Source organism: Cavia porcellus, unplaced genomic scaffold (assembly GCF_034190915.1).
Source record: "Cavia porcellus strain 051 isolate PalLab524CR breed Dunkin Hartley unplaced genomic scaffold, mCavPor4.1 scaffold_13, whole genome shotgun sequence".
Taxonomy (NCBI): domain Eukaryota; kingdom Metazoa; phylum Chordata; class Mammalia; order Rodentia; family Caviidae; genus Cavia; species Cavia porcellus.
Genome location: NW_026947496.1, coordinates 39,463,190 through 39,489,180, shown reverse-complemented (window position 1 = coordinate 39,489,180; position 25,991 = coordinate 39,463,190). Strand labels below are relative to the sequence as shown.

Here is a 25,991-nt window from a genome sequence, read left to right as displayed (position 1 = left end):
AGGAGCTCAATAAGTACTCTGGTAAGGTAACTATGTGGTTTGTAGTCTGTGGTGCAAATTCATCTTCAAACTGCCATTACATTTAGCTCCAGGGGCTGATGCATGTATAATTTGATTTAATCTGTCAGAGTTCCTGGGGTCATTAACAGTTCAGGAGCAGCAAGGCAGCCTGAGTCAGCTCCCAGAGCATCTGCCCAAAGAAGGGGCCAGTGGAGTGGGTAGACCAGAAACCTGGCCTGGAGCCTCCTCTCCCAGAGCACTGTGTGCGTCCCCTTTCTCCCAGGGTGGCTTGGCAGGCATTTGGTACATACAGAGCTCAAGTGTTTCAGAGACCAGAGTGAGGAGGGAGAGCACACTTAGCCCAGCCAGGAACATTCTGCATCAGGTGAGATCAAGAGAGAGAAATTGAGGCCCAGGCTTCCAAACAGCCTCACACATTTTTTAGCATGCCAAAAGATTATAAAAAAAAACTAACAGTGCAACTTCAAGTTCTTCCAGTTAGCAAAGTAGTATTTACTTTATTTCCTGCTGAAACTTAAAGCAAAAGAGTATTAAGTTCTTCAGAAGTCAGGCAGTTTGGAAAAACTATTAAATCCATGAGATTAGAAAACATAAACTACATATCCCAGACAATATGCAAAGACACATGTTTCTTGGGCAGTAAAATATTTTATTAAAAAGGCAATGACCCTGGGTAAAAGCTCTTAGTTAATCTTAGGAGGAAAAACATCATCAGAGAAGACCAATTTTAGAGGGTCAGCAATTATTGGCATTGTTTGGTTAGAACTGAAATCACAGAAAAGGGAGAATTTTAACAAACAAAAGAGTGCTTTACATATTTTTAATCCCCTGGCAGATTGAAGAAAAGGACTAATCTGAAAGATTATTTAGATACTATCCAATCTTCCATCGCATAGCTTGCCTGGCACCTGAAATGTCAACTCATCACTGTCTGCAGTTTTGGTGGGGTTCAGGGAACACAGCTGGGGGAGGAGACTGCCCTAAGGAGCAAAGGTCTAGAGCTCTAAGTTCTCAAGTCCCAGCATTAGGTCTCCCATAGCTGGAACCCAACCCAAGGTAAAGAGGCAGAGAAACAGATCCTACTTTTTGTTGGGAATAGCGTAAAAATCACACCATGGGAGCAACTTGTGGGATTAGAGAGAATGTTGGAAAAACTTGGGAAAGATATAGCTGCCTCAGGCAGAGTTGGACAAAATGTGTGTGGGTGAATATGCCTTTGTCACCTAATAAGCTCAGCCACAGACTTATGGCCATTCTCACTAGGAATGGTCCCGTTTGGCATGGTACACTCAAATCTAGACTCTCTTGTGCAATGCTGTGTCCTCCACCTTACCTTGATCAATCATGACCACAATCTTTGCCTCCCATTCCCACCAGTTTGCATCTTACTGCCCTTAGTACCTCTGTCTCACAACCATATTGTATTTTCCATAGCACATGTCACTACCTAAAATGGTCATTTTTAGGTATTTTTTTCCTAGTTGTTTATAACCGTATCTTCCTTGTTCCTAGGAATTCCTCTTCCTGGCTGACAAGGCTTTGGCAAACTCCACAAACGGTCAGGCATTCAAGCTTTGAGGTTCTAGTGGCCTTTGCCTTTGTAGTTCAAAGTGCCCACAGATGGCATAAACAGTGAACTCTTTCTTTATACTTGAGTGGTTCCTCCTTGCAGTCAAATACAATACCATCTTGAATATCAGATCGTACTATTAATTTAACATTGTTTAAAGTTCTTGCCTGCTTTCTGAGTTAACACCATTACATCTGGGTTTGATTATCTTGGTTTTTCCTGTGGTTCTTCTGTTTCATGTTGCTGTTTTTCCTCACTTAGCGCTCCTTGGAACTCTGTTCAGATTCTAAATGAAGAACAGGACTTCTGATCCTTTGTAGTCACTCTGAGATTCCTGTGCAGTTGTGTGGCTATGACATATTTTCTTCCATCTGTTTTGAGAGTGACTTTCCATTGGGCCCACAGATCAACTGCAAGCAAAGATGAAACTCTAAATAGATTAAAAGATTTCAAAGATAACATTAAGGCTTAGTATACTCAAGACTTAAATGATTCTGGATCATGAATGATATAGGTTTCAATTTTGCATTCTTTCTCTCTGGGTTAATTATGTGTCTCTAGGAGGTACCCTAGGGGAAACAGTTACGGCTACAGTATACATACAAAGAAAAAAAGAGAGTTTTATTTTACATTGCCTACAATAGTTACAAAGTCCTCTGTGAACTCATTTTTCTTGGATAGAGGGCTGTCTAGATGGCCAAGGGAAGGCAGAACATGGTTCATGATGGAGCTAAGTTCATAGTCCTTGCACTGAAATCCTATACTTGGCAAACATCCAGTATTTCCTTCAAGTGGTTTCCACTGACAGCCCAAATAGAAACACATTTGCTGCACATTATTATCTGGAATGCTATAATTTACTAGCATGTTATACTTAAATAAAGTGTCCTCTCAGGTGGAGAAACCCCTTTTTTGCCACAAAAATCCAAAGTAGTAGCATCTTTTGCCCTTGATGAGTCACTATTCCTCAAGAATAAATATAGCTCAGGGCAAAGATTGTGTGCAACAACTTCCCATAGGGCAGTTCTCAGTTGGGTTGAGTGCAATCTGTTATAAATGGAAGGACCTCGATTGTGATCTGAAGCCCTCCCGGGACATTTATTGCTTTCATTTCTGTCTCTGAAGGCAGAGATATTTCAGAGACACCTGCTTAGACACATTGTTCAGTGTCTTCAAGTTACAAAGAAGGAGGTCTATCTTAATGCTAATCCCTGTACAATATTCAGAATTATGCTACTAATGGTATTTCCACTCCCAGCTGACTCACCAAGTACAACTGAGGACTAATCCTGTGTCTTTTAAAAGTCTCTTTGTATACATAATTCAGACCAAGTGTATCACATAATGACAAGAAAGTCAACTGGTGAATTCAATGAAAATGGTACCATTTTGGGGTGAATAAATGTTGACTTCTCAGTAATGCAAGAAAATGGAAGAACAAAGGAAGGAAGGGAGGAAGAGGGGAAGGAAGGAATGAAGGAAAAGAAAGAGAAAGCAAGCAAACAAGCAAGCCAGGGGTGGTGGCAAAGGCCTGTAATTCTAGTATTTGGGAAGTTGATGCAGGAGGATTGCTGTGAGTTTAAGGTCAGCCTGGGCTATAAAGTGAGTTCAAAGCCAGCCTGAACTGCATAGTGAAACCTTGCCTCAAAGAAAGAGAGAGAGAGAGAGACAGAGAGAGAGACAGAGAGATAAAGAAAGAAACCAAACAAAGAAAGAAATCCAACAAGTTTACAATCAAGGAAAGAAGCCAAGGTAGAATCAGGGGCCCTACTCTTCCTGCGTCATTACTGGCCTGGGTAAAATATTTTGTCTATGTTTCTAGAAGTCTGGATCCTAAAGACAGAGCTACAGAATTCAGGGAAGAGGAGAAGGGACAGAGGAAAAGAATTTTCTTTGCCCTTTCCCTGTGCAAGCTGTAGACAGATCAGGGTTCTGCTTCTCTTGAGGCTCTTGTCTCTGAGATGTGTCTGCGTTGCTATGCACGCTCCTTGAAGTTTAGCTCCATTTCTCTCTCAATGATCATTCTGTTTTCCCAAAAGCTGCTCTTTTACAGGCATGACTGGACCTGTCTGCGTGGCCACCTTTACAATGGCCGATAGTACATCCAGCTGAATGGAAAACTTTGGGCAGCATAAAGGATTGAGGAAATACAGGACGAGGAAGAGTTACTGCTTAAGGTGTTTTTTTGCAGGTGTTTAACTCTGAGGCCACAAATGCCCTTGACATAGCATGCTTGTTCACCAGAGTGAAGAGATCTAAGGGGTTGAAAGCACCGCTCTTTAATTTTGGATAATGAGTCCAGGGAAGCCTATGAATTATTATAACAGGAAAGAGTCTTTCCTGGTCCAGGAATTGACCAATTGGACTCTCTTAAAGGTAATGCTGATTTTGAGCAAAGCCTAGCGAGATGTTTTTTGTAACTAGAGACCATGCAGTCATAGATCAAGTCATGTTCCCCTTTTATGATGGGAGGTAAATGTGCCTTCTTCATCCTTGGTGAGCTCATTGGCCCCTTCAGAGCAGGGTGGAAACCTCAACTCTGCTTTGGTGTTATCTATGACAATGTAGGCTTCTCTTTTCAACACTATAATTGTCTTTTAGAATGAGTATCATGCACTAATGGAACAGATTGCTGTTATCATTAACCTTTGCCATAGTGAAAGAGATCAAGTTATTTGACATTAGAATATACAAGTCAACAAAGACTACATATTCACCCAGGATGTGTTAAACAAGAAATTATGTATTCATGTTTATTAAAGCAGATTTGACTGAGGTCTTTCATGATACAGACCACACTACCATAGCTATGGAGACCACTGCAATGAGGACCTATAGTGGAGGAGAGAGATTGGGCCTAGCTCCAAATCGGCGTGGGCAAGTGGAGATTTATATCCACAAAACAGGCTGGGGATAAGTGGATGGAACAGTGGGAGTAAAGGTACTTCTAGCTAAACTGATCTACCAAGATTCTTACTGAAGATGTGATGCTTAGACATCATACTCATTCTGGATCACGAATGAGTACAAGTCACAAGAGGATGGTGGAGGATAAAGAACCTGATCAGATATGCAGGACAATCAGATATCCAGGCTACAAGGTTCTTGCTAAACTGACTTAACAAGGTTTTTTGCCAAAACTGGATTTTATAAGGGAGTACAGAGGTAGGCCTAGCAGAAGATAAAGAATTCTGACTAAAGCTTGGCCACGGAGAAAATACCTGTCAGTTGCCTGTATTTACAATTATTCCAAATTAATGCCCTATGTGTTATAGCAAACTATGTTATACATAGCAAATTTTAACTCCAAATTCTGCTGACTGCTACAAGCATCTGATGGCAAAGATTCTCAGTCATATGGGTGACTAGAGTTTCAAGTTAGTGTCAGGCAGATGTGTTGGTTCAGAAACTTTTGCCATCACCCTGGAGCCTGCTTCCTGTCACCATGAATCCAAAAGGCCATGCATACCCCTTTAATTATTTTAATAACAAACAGATACCAATATTTTCTATAGCAGCTACTTGGTGAAGAGGATTTCAAGGCAGCGATAAAGAAGAATTATGTCTTAAAATAAAAGTCAAGAACATATTTTAATGTAATAAATATAATTTTGTTACTTTTGATGATTTAGGGTTTGAAGAGTTTTCATTTTATTATAGATTGTAAAAAGATGTCTAGCGAATAGTAATAAACTTAATCTAAGCATATCTCAGGATTCTACTCTGAGTCCTTTGTCAGCTTTCTCCTTATAATCTCCTAAGCAGATACATCAGTTTGCTTGACTCCAATGCAATTAATATATTGAACACTGTACATTAGCCCCTTTGAGCGTCTCCTCTTGGGTATCTTGTGGTTATTTTAAACCAGACATTTCCAGGGTAGAAGTCTTGATCCCTTTCACCCTCAGGTGCACCCCTCCCTACTTTCTCTACCTGCAGCCCCTGCCTCTCTCACCCGTGCCCTATAATTCTCCATCTTTGCCACTGCTTATCAAACGCTCTACCAGGCCATGACAAGTGCTGGCTCCCTCGATCCAGTAGATAAAATAAGGTAAGAGGTGTATCTCAGGCAGAGACAATACCATGTGCGCAAGTTCTCCAACAGGAAAAGAAGGCCTGCTTTTCTTTGTGTGTGACAGTGAGGACAAGGAAGGAGATGCAGATAGATCCCACAGCTGCTGGTAAGACTTTGCCTTGCATGAAAGTCAGAGGATATCACAGAATTAACCTTTCATTTTAGGGATGACCCAACCTGGACCAAGTTCAGGGCAGGGTATAAAATCCTTTCTCCCTTAAAATAAAAATCTAAATAAAACAAATAACAGATGAACATGGAAAATGGATGTAAATATGTCTAGGATTTTTAATGTTAAGTTAAAAAGGACAATTAATATAGCTGTAGCTGATTACCTTGCTCAGTTATCACTGAGTGGGTGTCTTATGTGCACTCTGTTACAGGGCCTTAGAAGATGTAGATTAACTAACGTCATGGTCCAAGTTCTCAGGCAGAAGTTCTTGCTATGGTTTGTTCCACAAAATGGGTTTTGGGCTCATCTGTGACATCATAACAATGATTCATTTTTCCAAAGAAAATGCCCATTGAGTCCCTCAGATTTTTGGAAGAAGCCTATGATCTCACCAATATGTTGAGATCCATTAAAACTTATATTACTTTTATCTCATAGCACATGAGAACACTTTGTCTCATGTCTATGCTTTATTCATTTATATTAAAGTGTCTATTCTTAAGATTCACTATCACTGAAAGTACAACTCAAAGAGACCAAAATAGTTGCAGCAGTAATTTGTTCCTCTCTAAAGGAGCAGAGGCTAGGTATAGTAATGCGTGGCTATAATTCTAGCATTTGAGAGCCTGAGGCAGGAGGATCACTATGAGTTTGAGGTCAACCTGGGCTACCCAGTGAGTTCAAAGTCAGCCTGACTTGCATAGTGCAACCTTGTCTCAAAGTCAAAAAAAAAAAAAAAAAGGAGAAACCTTAAAGGTACAGCATCTGGCATTCAATCGATTGTGGAATAATTGGATAGCTTAGACCCTGCAGTTTCTGCATCCTATATAACATGCTAAATGAATTTAACTTGTGTATTTTATTTAAAGGTTAGAAAAGAATTAGAGAATACATAATTGAGGGTTTTCTAAACATCAGGCAATAGAAATATGTTTTAAAGTTAAGAAACATAGGAAGCTTTTATTGTTTTTAACAAGGAAGTAACAGGAAATACAAAGCGACTCTTTATCACCACTTAGCACTAAGAGCAGTGGTATATTTTGCAACAATCTACCTAGAACAAAGTGGGGGTAGGGTCCATTTCAAAGGTTTGCAAAAAATACAATAATAAAAACTGAAAATTACTTAAGTCATGAACTTGCTGACAGATTTCCCAATGATTTTATACGTAAAAATGTTCTTGAACTTTTTTGAGTGTAGAAAGAATGATGGCCACTTAGTATACCTTTCTAGAACTATATGACTTCCAGAAAAGAGTCTTACAATAAGAAATGGTCTTATTTTAAGACCTACTTCATTAGATGTTTCGTTTTTATTTCTCTCAGCCTTGTGAAAACACAACACGTCAAGCATCTTTCTTACAAACCTGACTTCCCTCTACAAAACTATATGTTCAAGTTGCCTATCTCCTAAGATAATATGAGAATAGGATTGCCATTTACCTAATGAGCCTAAAGGTAATATTTTGGGTAAAGAAGAGGTAAAGTCAAAGCTAAGATACTATGTACCATTAGCCCTATGTCTTTCCTTATTTATCAGAGTCTCCTCACTTTTGTCAAATCTTGCATATTGCTATTAAGATGATCAGTCAATATGTAATGCTCTTTCAAAATCTAATACAAATCCTTGCTGAAATGTCTCCCTTCTCCTTCAGTCCTTCCACACTTTGTCATCCAGCATAAAATATGCTTCTACTTGCTACAGTGGGTCTTCTACTGTTGTTGACCTCATCTCCTGGAATCCACAAAACACAGCTCTTGGAAGTATGTACATTTGTGTCCACCTGTATAGGGAGGAAAACGTATGTGTTCAGCTCCTCCCACTGTTGTTAGAATCCTCTGCCTGCCTCCTCATCATGACCATACTTTGCCCTAAGACTTGGATTGCCACAATTCCTCCAAGTATTTCTAAATCTATTCTATAATTTCTTTCCTTTAATCTTATCTGTAGATTCATTCAATACTTAGAAAGCATATGAACATATATAAAGTTAAGTATACATGACAAAATATGTAAGAAATTTTCTATGACACTTAGGGGTTAAGATCCTATAAGAAGATTCGCAGGCCATGGGGAAGAGAACAAGAAACCAGCCACTTCCTGTTTTTCCCTCTAATGCAGAAAGGATAGGTGTACATGTAGAGGTTTATACATGCATAGAGCTTCTCCTAAACAGTTTATGAGAATCTATTGTATTATGTGTGATGAAATGAACAGCTACTTTGAAGAAAAACAGATATTATAGTATCCATTGTTGATTTCCTATCGTTATGTTGTGAAATCCAGTAATGCTTTTATTCTTTGTTTCAAGTGGTTTTAGTCTGTTTTGTATTAATTTCAACATACATGAAGGTATAGACAATTATTTTGAAGAGAACAAGAGACATTTTGGCAATCATTGTTGATTTTCCTATTGTCTGGTTTTGAAGGCCTGTAATGCCTTTATTACTTTGTTCTGATCAGTTTTGTACTATTTTGTTTTGTATGAATTCATTGTGTGTAAAGATATAGACAACTATTTAGAAGAAAACAAGAGACATTATGGTAACCAATGTTGATCTCTTGTTGTCTTGCTTTGAAATCTGTGTCACTTACATTATTTTCTTCTGATTTGCTTTTTTTGTTTTGTTACAGTTTGTTTTATCCTCTTTAAAATAATAAATAAATCATTCACAATCATTCAAAACAGAAAAGAAATTAAACAAAAATATTTTCAGGGTCTACGGCTAAATAGACTTCACAATATCTTTATGCACAAAAGGAAAAACTGCTACATTTGACTTCATCAAAAATAACTTTACTCTGCAGACTACATTAAGATGAAATGACAAGCTACAAACTGAGATAAAATATCACAAGCCACATATCCTGTAAGAATAGCATCTCAAATATAAGGAATTCTCAGAATTCAATGGTGAAAAAGCCAGTACAATGTGAAAATGGACAGAACACTTGAGGAAACATTTCACCATAAAAAAATATACAGTTGGCCAATGAGCACATGAAAAGATGATCAACATAATGATATTCCATATAATGAGTCACTGGGGAAATGCAAATTAAAATCACACTGAGATATCACTGCATACCTGTCAGGGTGATTAAAATAACACTGACATCTCCATGGCTGAGAGTAGAGATAAACAAATTCACTGACATATTTCTAGTGGGACCACAAAATGATAAAGCCACTCTGGAAAAGTTTGCCAGTTTTAACATACAACTAACACACAACCCACTTCTGGGCACTCATGGGTATTTATCCCAGGGAAATGAAGACGCAATCACTCAAACACCTGTAACACAGTTGTCCACATTTTATTGATAACTCCAAACTAGAAATTCCCAACTGTACTTCAACAAGTGAATGATTAATCAAGTAAAAAATAAATCCATATTATATAATACTAATTTGCAATAAAAGGGGAAATAACTGATATATGAGATATGGTTGAATGTGTAGTTAATGCTTAAATTAAAAAAAAATCTTACAGTAAAAGATACATTGCCTCTTCAAGTTTTTACAAAGAGCAATAAAAAATATGGGTGAATGCTTTTTTTTTTTTTTTTTTTTTTTGTCTTTTTCGTTTTTATCTGTACCAGGGATCAAACTCACGACTGCCTGCTTGCAAGGCAGGCGCTTATGCCGCTGAGCTAAATCCCCAGCCCCGGTGAATGCTTTTGTCATCCAACAGAAAGATAGGTTCATAAAAGCACTATGGCGTGTCCTTATTCATTGGATCTGACACCATGAAACTTCTGGCTCTTCCCCAAAGTCAAGATGACCACAAAAAGCTAACATTTTGAATCAATCACAGACATTGAGGCAGTCATGGAACAAAAACCACTGATGAAAGAGGACTTCTAGAACTGCTCCACAAAGTGACGAAAACAATTCATAGGATGAGTGCATATGAAGAGAGAATATTTTGAGGAGGATTAATGGCAATGTGTCTTTCACTGTAATAATTTTTAAAAAAGGATTTAAACATTAATTGCATTTCTTATCACACCTTGTACATGCCACAGTATGAATTAATTTACAGAGAATTATGCTACACGAAAGAAGCCAATGCCAAAAAGTTAGATGCCCTAAAAAATTTTATTTGTAGTACATTCTGAAAGCAACAAAATTATAGAAGCGGAGACTAAAATTGGTGTTAGAATTAAGGAGGAGACGTGGGTAGGAGGTAGACAGCAGGAGGAACCCAACAGGTATTTGGGATCTTAGCCAGGGCAGTGTCAAGATCCTGGCATGATGTATTTCAGTGTCCAACATGCTAGCACTGGCAGAATCTGGGTGAAGGGCACACAGAATACCTGTATTATTCCCTATATATACATCTGAGTTAAAATTATCTCAAAATGAAAGATTAAGGTCTGATTCTTCACCTTTAGAGGTAGGAGTACACATAGTATATTCAGGAGTGAAAAGCTACAGAAGTACCATGTGCTGGTTGGCCCAGTTCAAGAGCACCAAGACCGAAGTCTCAGGGTGTTACTTCCTATGCAGCCTAGACTGCTGTATGCAGGTCCTCAGTCTATAACCTCACTGCCACCAAATTCATCCTTGCATGCTTTAAGCCACTTCTGCTTGCTTTATTTTAAAAAAATGGACTTTGTGATTTCAAGAATTTTTTTATATTTAAAGAAGATGTCACTATTTATCAGTCAAATGAGGTAATCTGAGACTTCCTAACTCTTACCTGCCAGGGACAGAGAGTGTTTTGTGTTGCCCCATGCACCCTCACCAGGTGATACCTTCTTTTAGATGTGTGTCACTCATTGCCTGACTTGCTATTGGAGAAGCAAGAAATCTTGTTCACTGTATCTCTAGTGTAACTATACCAAATTGTTTCCATGCCCAAGAGAAGCAGAACAAAACTTTTATCTGTTTGTCGGTAGGAATTGGCAAGGCATACTGGTTTCAATTATGAAACTTTGAACCTTACTTCCTTTTCAGTTGAAAGTAGGTTTATTTCTAGAGCTCAGTAGAGAAGTGTTTCAGACTCAGTGTTATTGTAGCTTCCATTTCCAGTTGTCTCAGACATAAGTGAGCGTCATCGGAAGTTTTGAGTTTTTTGTATTTTTTTGCTTTTGTTTTACTTGTTTTGTCTTTTTGAGACAGGGTCTCACTAAGCAGTTCAGGATGGCCTTGAACTCACTATGTAGCCCAGGCTGGCTTCAAACTCACACCAATCCTCCTCCTCAGCCTCCAGAGTGCTAGGATTATAGGCATGCACCAACACACGCAGCTTTTTAAAAATTTTTTGAGTTTTTAAAAAGTTAGGTTTCTGGGGCTGGGGATCTAGCTCAGCAGCATAAGTGCCTGCCTTGCAAGCAGGCAGTCATGAGTTTGATCCCTAGTACCGATAAAAAGGAAAAAGACAAAAAAAAAAAAAAAAGTTAGGTTTCTAATTCAGTCCTTTGATTCAACAAATGGAGAGTAAGTTCTAGAGAAGTTAAGTTTCCTAAAAGGAATAGATGCTATTATACTGTTTCACATCACGTCATCACTCTGAATTAGAAGTCACACTTTAAAGGTGACTTAAAGGTCACCTAACTTTAGCTATCAACTTGACTAGATTAAGGAGTACTAGAAATCTGGATTAAGGAGTACTAGAAAGCATTATTGGGAGGGCATTTCTAGAGGAAGTTAACAGGTGAGTTTGGGTGATGAATTAGGTGGGAAAGAACCATCAATAGTGGGCACCATCCAGGCCGGCAGGGGAATCAAAGAAAACAAATACGCAGGGTGAATTGACCTGTTTCCTGCTTCCCCCATCCCAAGAGCTGAGACACACTTGTCGCTTGCTGCAGATATTAGAATTTTAGACTCTTGCCTTGGGACTCCCGGACTCACACCACACTCTAGCAGTCTTATCTCTGGGCTCTCGGGCTTTTAGACCTTAACTGAGAAGCATTCCAGGGTCTTTAATTTGTAGTCAACCTGTCACAGCACTGTATCAGTGTGAACTGACTCCCCAGTAAACTCCCTCTGATATATTTATGTATACATCTGCTATGGTTTACATCTAAAATATCCTCCAAAAGTTTCATAATTTCAGTGGTAGGGCACTGGAAAGTGAATGGATCATTTGGGCTATAAATATACATACCAATGGATTAGTCAATTGATGAGTTTATACCTGAACATGTTATGAAGTGGTAGAGCCTGGTCTGAAGGGGTGACTCACAGGGAGCATGACGCAGAAAGATGTATTCTTGTCCTTGGCTCCTTCTTTCCCTTTCTGCTTCCCAGTTGAGCAGCCAAATGACCATGGACTAAAATCTCTGAGACTGTGAGTCAAAATAAACCTCTCTTAAGTTTCAAGGGTTTTCCTAACAATGGAAAAGGGACATAATATCCAACTGGTTTCGTGTTCTGGAGAAATTTGACTAATGTAACTTCTTACATATTTCCCACAAACGTATATTTACTTCTAAAAAATTCTCTAATTTAACTTAAAACTGTATATTTTCATGCTTTAAAACATTTGCAATCAAGAGCTGACATAAAATGCAATCCATGGAATGTGTTACCATAAGAAGAAATGTAAAGATCTCTCCAGAAATTCCCAGAAATAATGTCACAACTTAAAAAGTCATTTTTATTTTTACTAGTTGTTTTTCAGTACTCTATGATGTGGTGTTGGCCAAGAACAGATGAATTTGGAGAAATACCAGGAAGCTGATAACCTCCATAAAGAGATTTTTCATTCTTTCATAAGTGAGTTTTCTGGGTCGGGGGTATAGTTCCACAGCATAAGCACTTCCCTGGCAGATGTAAAGTCCTGAGCTTGATTCCCAGTACTAAAAAAAAGTGAATTTTCCTGATGTGAAGTTAATTTCCATTCCAGATGATATAAAGGTCCTAAGAAAAATATAGTGCCTACTTGTACTTTGAGTAACTACTATGAAGAGAACAATATACAATGTTTTAATTACTATTACTCTCCTAATAGCATGATTTGAAACTCTGTTTATTTTACTTTTATTTTAGCTCTTCTTCTCTTTAAATTGAAGTTAAAAAAAAAAAGAAAGGTAGAGCCTAGCAGGAAGTCTTAGGTCACTGGGGGCATGCCCTCCAAGGGAACTGCAAGATGTGGGTCTTCTCTTTCTCCTCCTCTTCTTCCTCCTCTCCTTCTCTCTCTCTTCCCCCACCCCATCTTTGCCATAAGAAGAATCTGCTATATAACTCACTCCCAGAATCATAACGCACTACGTCAACAGAGGCCCAAAGCAACGAGATCAAGGTCAAGTGTTCATGAACTGAAAATTTGCAGACAGTAAGTCAAAATAAACCTTCTCTTTGTAAATTAGCTCAGGGTATTTGTTAGAATAATAGAGAGCCAATACAGCAGATTAGGACATCGGCATATGAATTTTAAAGGAATACATTCAGTCCATAACAGAAAGTAATGCTAAACTGTCTCTGAATTACATTAAAAAACTAACTTCATAAAAGATGAATTATAAACAAGCTGTAACACATGCTACCTTGTATTTTAAATGAATGAAAAATTGGAAACATTTAAAATCCATAAATATAAGGATCAACAAATATTTATTGAATTCAAAGTTTTATTAAAAACTATCAGCAATTTATTGGTTGCTGATTTTACAAACAACTTGGATTCTAATGTTCACCTAAAGATTCAAAGTGTCAGCAAATTAACCTTCAAATTTCTTATGGACTGACTTTAATTACAAATTGAGGAAAAACACTAGAAATAGAAACTGGAAACTGGGGATAAGATTTTCAAGATAAGAAATAAGTACAAGATTCAGCTGCAGCCAGCAAGGCAAAAAGTTCAAGGGCAGGGTAGGTCCTTACCTAAATAAAAGTGAGTGTCACATATATGTAATCCCAGCCTGCAGTAGGATCACCAGAAGTCTGAGGACCGCCTGAACTAGAGACTTCAAGTCCAGCCTGAACTACATAACAAGACTGTCTCTAAGTAAATAAATAAGCAAACAGAAAAAATAAAAGCCAAATAGAGTATGTTAAAGAATAAGCATCCAGAGCAAGAACTAAAATCAGAATGAATGTTGGCAAGAAAGGAAATGCATTTACCTCATTAATATCTATTGAGCACTTGTACATTGAAGTTTCTTCACCTCTCACAGCAGCATGTTGTTTATCTGTGTAGATGAAGAAACAGATTTTAGGGTGGTGAGTTGCAAGGGATGAGCAGGCATGAGAACTGAGACTGAAATCTAAATCTACTGGTTGTAAGAGCCATGCCCCTCTATACAGCTTTTCTAAGTTTCATAACCTCAGGCTGGTGATTGTGAATAGACTTCCAAGCAATCTTTATAATTAAAACTCGTGATGTCTCTTTGCTTTGTCATTCTGTTATACAAGAATTATACATCAGTAAATCCATTTGGGGGTTCTTGCTATTAACAAGTTCTTTTCTGAGATCTCAAAGTCAGGCACATATAGTTTTCCACCCTCAGTGCCATCGTTCCTCTCTCCCATTTAATAAGGATGCGCCCTTACCAGGAATGCCAATCAACCCCTCATTAGTACCTCACACCATCCACTTCTCCCAAGGATGTATGGAACATGTTTCATGGAGCTTACCTGAATGCCAACCAGGAGGCTATGAAAACATGTATTTATTATTTAATTGGTGTTTCCCCAGAATCTCATGCATCAACCCTTCACTGCCTACTTTCTTCTTTTTAATGTTGATCATAGCCCAACCAATGTCATCTCATTACATATATATTAAGAAAAGATTCAACAGGAATTGTACTTATTCAGAATTAAGGCCAAAAACTGATCCCTGATTCACCTTTGCATAAGTGTATGTTCAAAACGTTTGCTGTCTTGGGAAAAAGCACCAACATGCATTTCATAGTTAGATTAAAGGAAAATGAGACTACTTGAGCCCAAACCTCAGAATAATATACACAGCTGAGGTCCAGCTTACCACTTCAAATGGAGTCAGGAATTTGAGAGCAGCTTAGCTGGGTGTTCTTGACTTTGGACACCTCCTGAGTCTCTAGGCTAAAAGTCAGCTTGGTGTGTGGACATCAGAGTGCTCAGGTGAAGCTAGCATCCTGTTCTGACAAGGCCTTCAGCTGTGGCAGGAAGTCTCAGTTCCTCACCTCTCCTCTGGGCTGGCTGGTGGGTGTCCCTATGCTATATCAGCTGGCTTTCCTCATAGTAGTGATCCAAGATAAGGGGTAGGGTTCTAAGAATGTTCCTAAATATTAAAATTATTGGAACTTCCCATATTTATCATGATCTTTCTATATAGAGTTCCCAATTCAAACAATATTAGTAATATTCCTCATATGAAAGTGGTATATCAGTATATTTCACTTCATGTAAGATACATCATCATTTTCTACATGTTACAGGGTCTCTTCTACCTGAGAAAGAAACAAATTTCAGGACACAGGTCTTTTTGACTTTCTGGCTGGAGTCTGTGCAAAGAGAATGTCTAGAAATGAAAGTCCTTGTTATGATAAATTATTCTAGGAGAATGAGGCCATAGGGAAGTGGATTTGGTCAAGGAGAGAAAAGCACGTGGAATCTATTTCTAAAAAAAAAAAAAAAAAAAAGAGCCAAGTGTGGTGGAGCATGCCTGTAATCCTAGTTCTTGGGGGGCTGAGACAGGAGACTGGCTGTGAACTTGCGGCTGAATTGGACTACAAAGTGAGTTCAAAGCATAGCCTAAACTACTTAGTGAGACTGTCTCAAACAGATAAATAATTAAATAGAATGAGTTAAAAATCCTAGAAAGGTATAGCAATCTGGGATATTTTTCTCCTTCTCTACCTTTATCTCCCTATGTTCTCTACTATTGTCTTCCTATTTTCCTGAATGTGATTATTCCCCCTCCCTCATTTCTAAGCAAACTCCATCAGGGACTTATAATACAGTAAATCTGGGTATGAACAGGTTTGGAAAAAGTAGAAATGACTAGCAAACATGGAAATGTACTCAAATGCTATATTCAAAATAAGGAATATAGACAAAAGCAAAAAACTGACACCAGGAAGAATTTTAAACAGAGAGAAGACGTCCTACAAATGCCTTTTAAATAAGGGCACATTTGTCCACCTCAACATTTTAATCAGCCCATACTTATCTAGGTATAGAATAGACATACCTAATTCAGAATTCAAATAATTTGTGTCTTGAAATCACAATATAACAGACACACTGTTGTTTTGGTGTACAAACATATCAAGAAATACCAAACTGCTAGGATGCCAACAGGCATTGAGTTAATTATTTTATTTTTTGGTACCAGGGATCAAACTCATGACCTTACGCTTGCCAAGCAGGTTCTTACACCACTAAGCTAAATCTCCAGCCCCATTGAGTTACTTTAAAAGAATAACAAGGTCATGGGGAATTGAGAATCTGCTTGTTGAGCTATCTTAGACAAAGAAAAGAGAAAGATTCCCAAAAAAACTGAAATATGTGACAACTTTGAAGTGATTGAAGAAAGAGGCTGCGTCCCTAAGATCATTTGAGTAACTGGGCAGTGAAGAGGACATGTCATCTTTGATACTCACTTACTTCCAAGTGTGTTTCTCACAATTTAAAGAGACCTCATTTCTCTACCTGCTAGCCCATTCTCATTTTTAGTAAACATCCTGACTTCCTTGTTGACAAGGCTGGAACTCGGGGCTTTGTGTGCCCTTCACCTGTAGATGAAATGCACCCCCTTTCTGGGCCCACTCTAGCCTTCTGTATCACCTGAGCTAGAATTTTGCTAAATTAAGATTGTAATCCAATGTTCAATACTTTCTCTGTAGTGTTTAGCTCAATCTCTACTTGTTACTTAAATCCAACAGTTTCTTTGGAAGGATTCTTCCAGATGTCATCAGGATACAGTTGATCTTTCCGGTGCCTAGGACTGGCTTACATCTTTCATTTCACCTCTTTCTGCCTCTGCCCCCATAATGCCCCCTCTGAATCATCTAGCCCAGCTTTTTCTCTATCCCCGTAAATGCCAAGCTCCTGTTATTCTTCCTGTTTCAAATACTTTCCCTCTTTCTTTCAACTACGAGAAACTTGCCAGTGTTGAAAGTTCCAACACTACTAGCTAAATTCTTCTCCTACTGCGAATATTCATTTTTTTCTTTTTACCAAGTAACACAATTTTCTTCTGATTATTTCATATTATTATGTATTTTTTGTTCATAAATGTCTCATCTCCCCCAAACACTGTAATATCTTTGAGAATATAGCCCTTTTCATATATAGTCTGTCTTTTAAATATTTACAAAAGATAAGTAATTTGTTGTATACACTTTAACAAACAGCATAGTAGTGGAAAATAGAGTGGAACTTAGTGTAATTTACTATTTCTGAGGGGGATGTGTGTGGAGAATATATCAAGATGAGTTACATTCACCTGAATTTAAGGACGCTTACTAGGATACAGTGATAGGATCAAAATCTCAAAACTGAAGCAATTCTGATTTCTATTAGATTTCAAGTAACTCACATGTTCATTTAGCAAAGGTTATATAACCAGAGCTGAACCCACAAGATACATTTATAACTCCCAGTGGAATTGAAGTCATTCTTCTCTGAGCTAAGAGATTACAGTCCGAGTGAACTCTCTGACAGAATATATTAAGTCTGATTCCTTCTTTATATAGAAAGCTATTTGTCTTCCACTTTGCTATGTTAAGCAAGGTACATAGCAAAAATTTTCCGCTGAGTGAAATGTGTAATCCCCATATTATAATGGGACATCCAATCTTATGGCAGCAAACACAGAACACACAATGGTGTGGTGCAAAATGAACAGAATTTGGAGTTCTAGCCTGACTTTTGATTTACTTGAAACAGAATCTCGGGTAGATATTTTGGTCTCTGAGTTTCACTTTCCTTATTTATACCATTGCGATGACTTACATTGCAGTGTACTTTTAAGGATATGAAGTATTACAGATAAAAACCATCTTATAATTCTCAAAATGATCACTGAATTACAACTATAACTATTTATGTTATATAAATCACTATTAATTGCTGGTAGAATCTTATAATTTGGTAAAACTGTAAATAACATCACCAATATTAACATTATTAAGTTAAACAATCAGATCAGAATGCAAAGTCATTAAGGCTTTGTATTCTTCTATAATATTCCCCATAGTCTCATTCTGTACATCCAGGTCTTTTCTATTTTAATAATAATTTCTTTTACTTCATACTCACTCTTTAACTATTCTATCTCTTTATCCTTCAGGGTCTTTATGGCCAAATTTCATGAAAATCTATCTGTAACTGAGATATAAAATTCAAGACTGTAAATCTCTTTCTCAATAAATCAGCTTGGGTTTTGTTTTTCAGTTGAAGGTGAATTCCTTAAATTTAGGTAAGCACTTCTTATTTAGCCATAATCTCATCACTCCTATTACCTCACTCTTGACTGTACCTACACGGGTGTTCACTGACTGGTCCTGACAGAGTTTGCAACTTCTAGCACTAACTAGAACCATATTGATTAACTTAATCACACACTTAAAAATTTCAAAGTAATAAAGGAGAGATCTGAAAATTGAAATATGGTTTACTAACATACAAGCAAAACATAATTTCTAAATATAGTGTCAGACATAGTAATACACACATGTATAGGGAATTACTAGCTTGGTTTTGCTCACATATTTTAACTATGCCATTGCAAATTCTTTGGAGAAGGAAAGAATCCAGTGAGAATAAGAAATTCAAGAGAATAAGCTTCATCATTTTATGCTTCATGTGAGTACATTACTAACACCAGGCTCTATTAGTGAATCATCAATGGATTTAAGTGATTGTAAGCAGAATGAACAAAGATAAAACAAAATGGAAGATATCCAAAAAGTGCATAGAATATTATTTTATGAAACTTTTAAAATCATGGTAAAATATACATAATATAAAATTTATTGGCCTTACCATTTTAAGAGTACAATTCAAAGACATAAAGTACCCTCATGATGAGTGACCACCAATATTTTACCAATCATTTGCTTTAGCTGCGTGTGTGTGTGTGTGTGTGTGCATGTGTGTGTGTGTGTGTGTGGCTATAAGGTAAAATAGACTTCTTATAATGACTCTTTTTTAAAGTATGAAAACTATATTAAATCAATCTTCCTATGAGCAAAATTATGGATAATTTGCTAACTGCATGACTTCAGTGGAGCTTGAGTATCAGAGAAATACATTAGACCTTACCACCAAAAATATTTTTTAAATATAGGGAGATACTTATGAAGAAAATGATAAATTCAGGGTGCAGGGAGAGGGAAGGCAGATTAAAGAGAACTGAGACATGTTACGTACATGTACCAGTGCCCCACAATGAATGTAATCATCATGTACTAGTATGATCGGTTAATGATTAACTTGTAATATCCAGCTGAACCAAATTAGCATGGTACTGGGTGTGGAGAGCCCACCTGAGGATTGTTGCCAACAGGATAAAAGGCAAACTGGGGAAGATGATTCACTGTTGATTCTCCTGGAGAAGTTTGTTATGCTGGCTTTCCTGATAGGAATTCAGCCGTTCTCGTTGGAGCAAGAGTTCGAAGTTTCCTGTCACTGAGGATGTCTACAGTTCTTTTTGGGGGAGCTCTGGTCCTTACCTTGAGCGTTGCTTTACTGGCTTCAATGCAGATCCCTCAGCCTCCTGGCATAGACTTTCCAGCTCCCATCGCTGACCTTTGGGCCTTCCCAGCACAGATTCTTGATATAGACTTGCATAAGATATTGTCATGCGTTCTAGGTCTCCAGTTGGATTTGGGTGGGTATTTCCATGAGCTCTAGGTCTTCAGCTGGATTCATGTAGAATATTGCCTTGGAATCCAGGCCCTCAGCTGGATTGTTTGAGTCTATAGCATGTAGATAGATCTCCTACTCTTTTGCATTTGACTCTTTAGGTGAATAATAAAATAATCCTATATACTATGTGTCCTGTATTAAATCCTTTCCCTTGTAAGCCCTGACTACAACAACTAATAATTATAGGTAGGAAAAAATGAGATTCAGAAATTTGATAAAATGAAAATTTTGAAATGCATATTTGTGTGATACATATTAGCTTATATAATGTGGGAATTTTAAACTGTAAAAAGGTAATACTCTCAGAACTGTGAGATGATCAGAAAATGTTATTCTTTGAAATTGAAGGTAAGAATAAACTTAATGTGGTTTAGACTTCCACTGGCTGGCAGTTTATTACTGATGAGTGTTTCAAGAATTGGATTCAGCAAATTATTTTTCTAAATCTGATCAAAGTGACTAAAATATATTCAGAGGAAAACATGATTGTGATACAAATGGTGTTTGAAAAATTATAATTTATACAGTTTTTTTTTTTGTGTGTGTGTGTGTGTGTTTTTCATTTTTATTGGTACCGGGAATCGAACTCATGACCGCCTGCTTTGCAAGGCAGGTACTTATGTCGCTGAGCTAAATCCCCAGCCCCAATTTATACAGTTTAATTACATGATATCTAGAATTTTAGTGTTGTGAAAATGAAGAAAAAAAATGAAGAAAAAAAAAAACAAGGAAGGAAATGATAAGAATTCCAGGTCTACAGAATTCATTAGAGTGAATGTTAAAAACAAGTAACTAAAAATTTGAAGAAACTTAGGATAGGCTAACAAAGTTGAGGTGATGATAGTTTAGTAAATATTAACTGATCACTAGTCACTGAGATATGAGGATACAAAGTCTGAAATAGATGGGTGTAGTGGTCTCTGATCGAGCACTCTGGGAGGATGAGCTCAACCTGGCCAATTTAGTCATTTGGTGAAAACTTGTCTCAAAATTTTTAAAAGGTGTGGGGATACACCTCAGTGTGAAGGCACTATTCGATTTCCAGTATTTGAAAAAAATCTAAAATAAAATTCTTACCTTTAGGAGTATATAATGAAACAGGTGATTAAAAGCAATAATACATAAACTGCGGTTGGTCTATAGACAACACAGTTAGTGAACAAAGGAAGGCAGTCTGACCAAGTGGATCAGAATGACTTCCTACAGAAAATTTGAGTGCCTAAGATAGTCATAATAGGAGTGGAAAGCTGACCAAGAAGGAAGAAGCCAGCTCAGGAAAGGAAACAGAAGCAGTATAGTGTGCTCCAGGATCTCACTAGTTCTATAATTGTGAAGGGGAAAATGTGAAGAACCAGTAAGTAGTTTGTTGATTATGCTTACAAATGGAATCCAGGCTGGTGATGTAGCTTACTGCTATAGAATGCTTACCTGAATATGCAAGGCTCCAGCTTCTATCCAAAGCACTACTAAACTATAAACAAAGAAAAAAAATTTTTTCCACAGGAAGTAGTTTATTGCTTTGGTTTTAGAGTAAAATAACAAACTCTTGGAAACTTTTTAAGAAAAAGTATTCTTAGAACTGTAGAACTCTTCTAAAACACTATCAAATTCAGAAAATGTGACGGAAGCAGGTACCAGATTCTAAAGTGGGTCCTGCATTTGGGCTGGTGCACAGGGGGTTAGGCTGGCTTCCTTGCCTGGGGTACTCTTTCTTCTCTGGCACCCATGCTGGGCTCTTATTCACCACATCCTGCTGTGCCCCTGTGTGGGACTCTGTGGTGGATCCTACTGGGGGCAAACTAGGCCCAGGAGCAGTACTCAAGGTGGCAGAGGCCCCGTGTAAGGCCTTGGACCAGCTCCAGGTTTGGTGTGCCTACTATAGCACAGCCCCCACACATGTTTGAGGTAGAAAAACAAGACTATTCACTCATAGCAGCTCTGATGATGTTCTTCCAGGGCTGACATTGGCCTCCAGCCCTGGCTGAGGAGCTGTAGGATCTCCAGCAGGCCAAGGGGCAAGAGGTCCTAAAAGAAAACTTTTAAAAATAGAACCTGCTGTCATGTGGGAGTTCCTTCGTAGATCATATGGGTATCCCTATGGGACTACTCCATCTGGGTAGGCATGTCCATTTCTTGAACCAAGGATAGCGTTCTATTTCTTAGGAGGCTCTTCAGAGGGACAACCACACACTGCTCATGTATAGCTGTGTTTCTCACCGAGGGGGTGAATGGAAAGAGACCTGGCACCACTTCTTGTTCCTGATATTCCAGAGGCCCAAAGGAGACCCTAGGTCAAGTTCCAGTTTGATACAGGAAGTGGTGTGCAAATTGGGGAGTGAACTGGAACAAGGAAATAGGAGGGAGAGTTAGCTGTCACCATGCCATTTAGAACTATGGAAACAAGGATTGAGCTCCAGATATCAAACTTCTTTCCTATTAGAGGAATTCTTCTCTCTCTCTCTCTCTCTCTCTCTCTCTCTCTCTCTCTCTCTCTCTCTCCCTCTCTTTAGTTGAGCTTCTACAAATATTAGATTAAAAAGTTTCCACTTTTCCAGGTCTCCAGGTACTTAATACTTTCTCAGTGTAATAAAATCACAGCATGCTTATGAAATCTGGTTCTCTGCCCAAAACATCCAATCCCAAATTGAGGAATTTTTACAAATATCTCTCATGTTACATCAACTTGCTTTTTTTCTTTATGAGAACCATCATCAGGCATGTAATAAAGGTGAAAATGCAATTGTTTCTCTGGCCTAGATGACACATTTACACCTAAGCACTGTATGGATAGGTACTATGTAAATCAAGTATCCCAGCATATGTCTTCAAGAAATGACACAAGCTACAACACCACCTATTCTATACCAGAATGGTATTACCCTTAAAGTTTCCATAAAGGAGCTAGCTCCAGCTACTATACCACAAAAAGGTTTCTTAGAACTCTTTTTTTTGTCTACAGCTATATTGCTCTGAAAGTGCCTGATCTTGTCAGAAACTCCCAGATATGATTCTCCTCCTTTTTTATTTTAATTTTTTTTAAGATTTCATGTCATGCAAACTCTAAATGTTTCCTGTAGGCTCTCATGCATGAGGTTCTTTCACCCCTTCTTCTTCCTTCCCTGTGTCATCCTCCTGTTCTTGTCTCCACATTCCTCAACCTGGCTTGGTACTTGTACATTCAGCTCTGCCGCATCCAACCATCCCGGGCTCTCTAGGATATAGGACTACAGGTTGTGCCATGGCCTTTTGTCCTCCAGCAAGGAGGTACGGAATATCCTAAGAAATTTAGTCCTTCTCTTTGACTATATTTTCAGCAACACATTTTCATGAACTATCTAAAATGGAATAAAAATCTTTCATTTCTTTCCATATTTTGATTTATAATGAGGGAATTCACAATATGCAAAAGCAGGGAAAAGAATTTAATGAACCCCCATATATTAATCATACCCAACTTCAGAAGCTTTCAAAACACCAGCTCGTTCTCTCTCTCTCTCTCTCTCTCTCTCTCTCTCTCTCTCTCTCTCTCTCTCTCTCTGTCTGAGACAGGGTCTTACTATGTAGCTCAGGCTGACCTCAAACTTGTCAGCAATCCTCCTGCTTTAGCCTCCCAAGTGCTGGAATTAGAGATGTACACCACCATGCTTGTCTTACTATTTCTGACCTCTTTTTAGATTATTTTGGAGAAAATCCTAGACATAATACATAATATGATATTTGTTAGCATGTATTTCAGTATGTATCTCTAAAAAGTAACTATTTTGAAGATTTTAAATTTTCAGAGAATTTGTAACCACTTACATATTGTATACCTGGATTTACTAATTAAAGTTTATCTCTACACACACATACATTTGTTTGCATATTTTGCTAAACTATTTGAGAAAAACTTCCAGATATCTTGACCCTTCATGCCTAAATTATTTAATATAAATCTCCTAAGGTCAAGGACATTTCTTTATATAGTCAAAACACAATTATCCAAATCAAGAAATTTAACCTTAGTTATGAGACTTATACATAATTGATATTAAAATGCTAATAGTGATCATTATAGCAAATTTTTTTTTGTCTTTTTCCTTTTCATTGGTACCAGGGATCGGACTCACGACTGCCTGCTTCCAAGGCAGGCGCTTATGCCGCTGAGCTAAATCCCCAGCTCCTATTACAGCAAATTTTTATTCTGATCTAGGATCTAAACCAGGATTACACACATTACATTGAATTGTCTCATCTCTAGTTTCCTTTAATTTGAAAAATGTCCTCTATCATTTATTGTCTTTTATGATCTTGACAGTTTTAAAGAGTATAGGCCAATTGTTTTGTAGAATGTCTCTCAATTTAGAGTTTGTCCTATAGTCCCTCATGATTTATTTGCACATCGTGGCAGGCAGGAATACCATATAACTGAGGTAGTCACATAGGAGCGACAAAGTCAGTCTGGAGGCCATTATTATTAATACTAGCTTTGTTTGCATGTGAGATCCACATTTGCCTACTGCAAAATGCTCTTGTCCCTTGGAAATTAACATGCAATCAATAAGCCTTTAAATGCTCGATATAATTTGTTCCTCAATAATTTTACTTCAATGATTTTTAGTTTTCATTGGTGATTCTTGTCAGCATAAATTCTGACAGAGATACTTTATATATTCCTTAATTTACAAATTAGCATTCTACATTTTTCTTTCTGAGACAGGGTCTTGCCATGTAAAACAGGCTAGCCTCAAACTCACTATGTAGCCTATGCTGGCCGTGAACTCTCCATGACCCTCCTGCCTCAGCTTCTAAGTGCTGGGATTACAGGTGTGTGCCACCATACTTGCTGCATCTTACTCTGAAGAGGAGCTTCCCCTTGTCCTACCTCATTTCTATTACTTTTTTTACTTACCCATTTATTTACATTTCTTAATTTCTGCATAAATTCATGCATGTTTTCAATTCAAAGCATTCTAATATATTATTGTCATTTTCATTTTGATACTTCCATCTAATTTGACTGAGCCAGTTCCTTATCATGTTTCTATTCTGGTCCCTTTTGTGGCAGGAGATGCTCCACACCAAAAGTTTCTAAAGGCCCCACCTTGCCTCATAATAAAATCTTGACGCTTACTTCCCAACTGGAGTTTCTTCTGCACGGAAGGCTTGGGGAAGCCCTGCTAGTTTTGTCACTGGCCTTGGGCTAGTTATCGCTTCCTGGTTCCTTCCCAAACCAGATCAGAACTTCTCCTTATAACCTTTTCCCTGTTTATTCCTTAGTGCTTACCTACTTCTGTCTCTTCTGTGTTGTTCTTCTCTCCCTGGAACTTTGCAGTATATCTAAAGAAAAGTATGCAGTTAATAAATATTTGTTTAATAAAATGGGCAAATAAATAGTTCTAAATCATTGAAAATAAATTTTTTGGCAGTGTGGTTGAAACACAAATAAGTTTGCTAATCTAAGGTAATTTTGAATGATAATATATACAATGGAGAAAAAAGTTTATTTTTCACCGAAAATGCAAGCAGAATAAAAAGTGTTCTTAGATATAGCTGAAACTTTAACAAGGATATCACATCATAGTTTATTCTTTGGTTCATTCAACAGACTTTCATTTATTAAGTACAACGTGCCACCCATCATGTTAGAGACCACTGAGCTGCTTTCATCTCAGAGGAAATGACCATTTGGTAGTGACAGTCACGTCAGTTGAAAATTATGATATAATGAAGCTTTAATAGAACAAAGTGCAGAGAAGACCCAGAAGGAAATCAATCATTCAAAAATAAAAGATCTAAACGGTTGATAATAAAGATGTACTTTGAAAAATATGTAAAATTTGACCAGAAGGAACAGTAGTAGGCTAAGAACAATTGGGGAAAGGAAAATCACACCCTAATGTGCTCGGGAATCCAGCTTTCTCTTGCCTTTTTTTTTTTTTTTTGTTTTGTCTTGTTTTGTTTTGGTCCATGTTAGGGATCAAATCCCAGACCTCAAGGCTGTTGGGCAAGTGCTTTATCACTGTTCTACATTCCAGCCGTATGTAATTTATTTTAAAGGACTTATCACACACTATCAACTACTAATTTGCCTTTCAGTAAACCCTACAGTACAGAATGTAAAGCCTATAGAGCTAACAACTCAGTGTCTTAAAAAATGCTCAGTACACAAATATGAATTCAAAGTTAGTGTTTTAACTCCACAGTTCAGGAAAGATAAAGACAGATAGCATTAGGCTGTGAATAGCTTTCTTTCTCTGAACTAGAACTTGGACTTTATCCTATTGTAAAACAACAGTGAAGATCTTTAATGGAAAGATATGGAGGAGACTTTTGTTGGCACTATGAATGATAAGAGTTT

At 37.6% G+C, this 25,991-nt stretch overlaps 1 long non-coding RNA gene and 1 other non-coding gene across 2 annotated transcripts; both read right to left on the bottom strand.

Moving 5' to 3' along the window:
- Nucleotides 1-659: 659 nt before the first annotated feature.
- Nucleotides 660-24,972, bottom strand: LOC134478544 (uncharacterized). The gene is made up of 3 exons (XR_010051253.1): nucleotides 24,918-24,972; nucleotides 13,916-13,983; nucleotides 660-2,001 (listed from the first exon to the last, which is right to left on the bottom strand). It is a non-coding gene; the product is annotated as an uncharacterized LOC134478544 (long non-coding RNA).
- LOC111757891 (small Cajal body-specific RNA 20) lies at nucleotides 21,546-21,676 on the bottom strand. Its single transcript, XR_002792145.2, has one exon. It is a non-coding gene; the product is annotated as a small Cajal body-specific RNA 20 (non-coding RNA).
- Nucleotides 24,973-25,991: the final 1,019 nt, after the last annotated feature.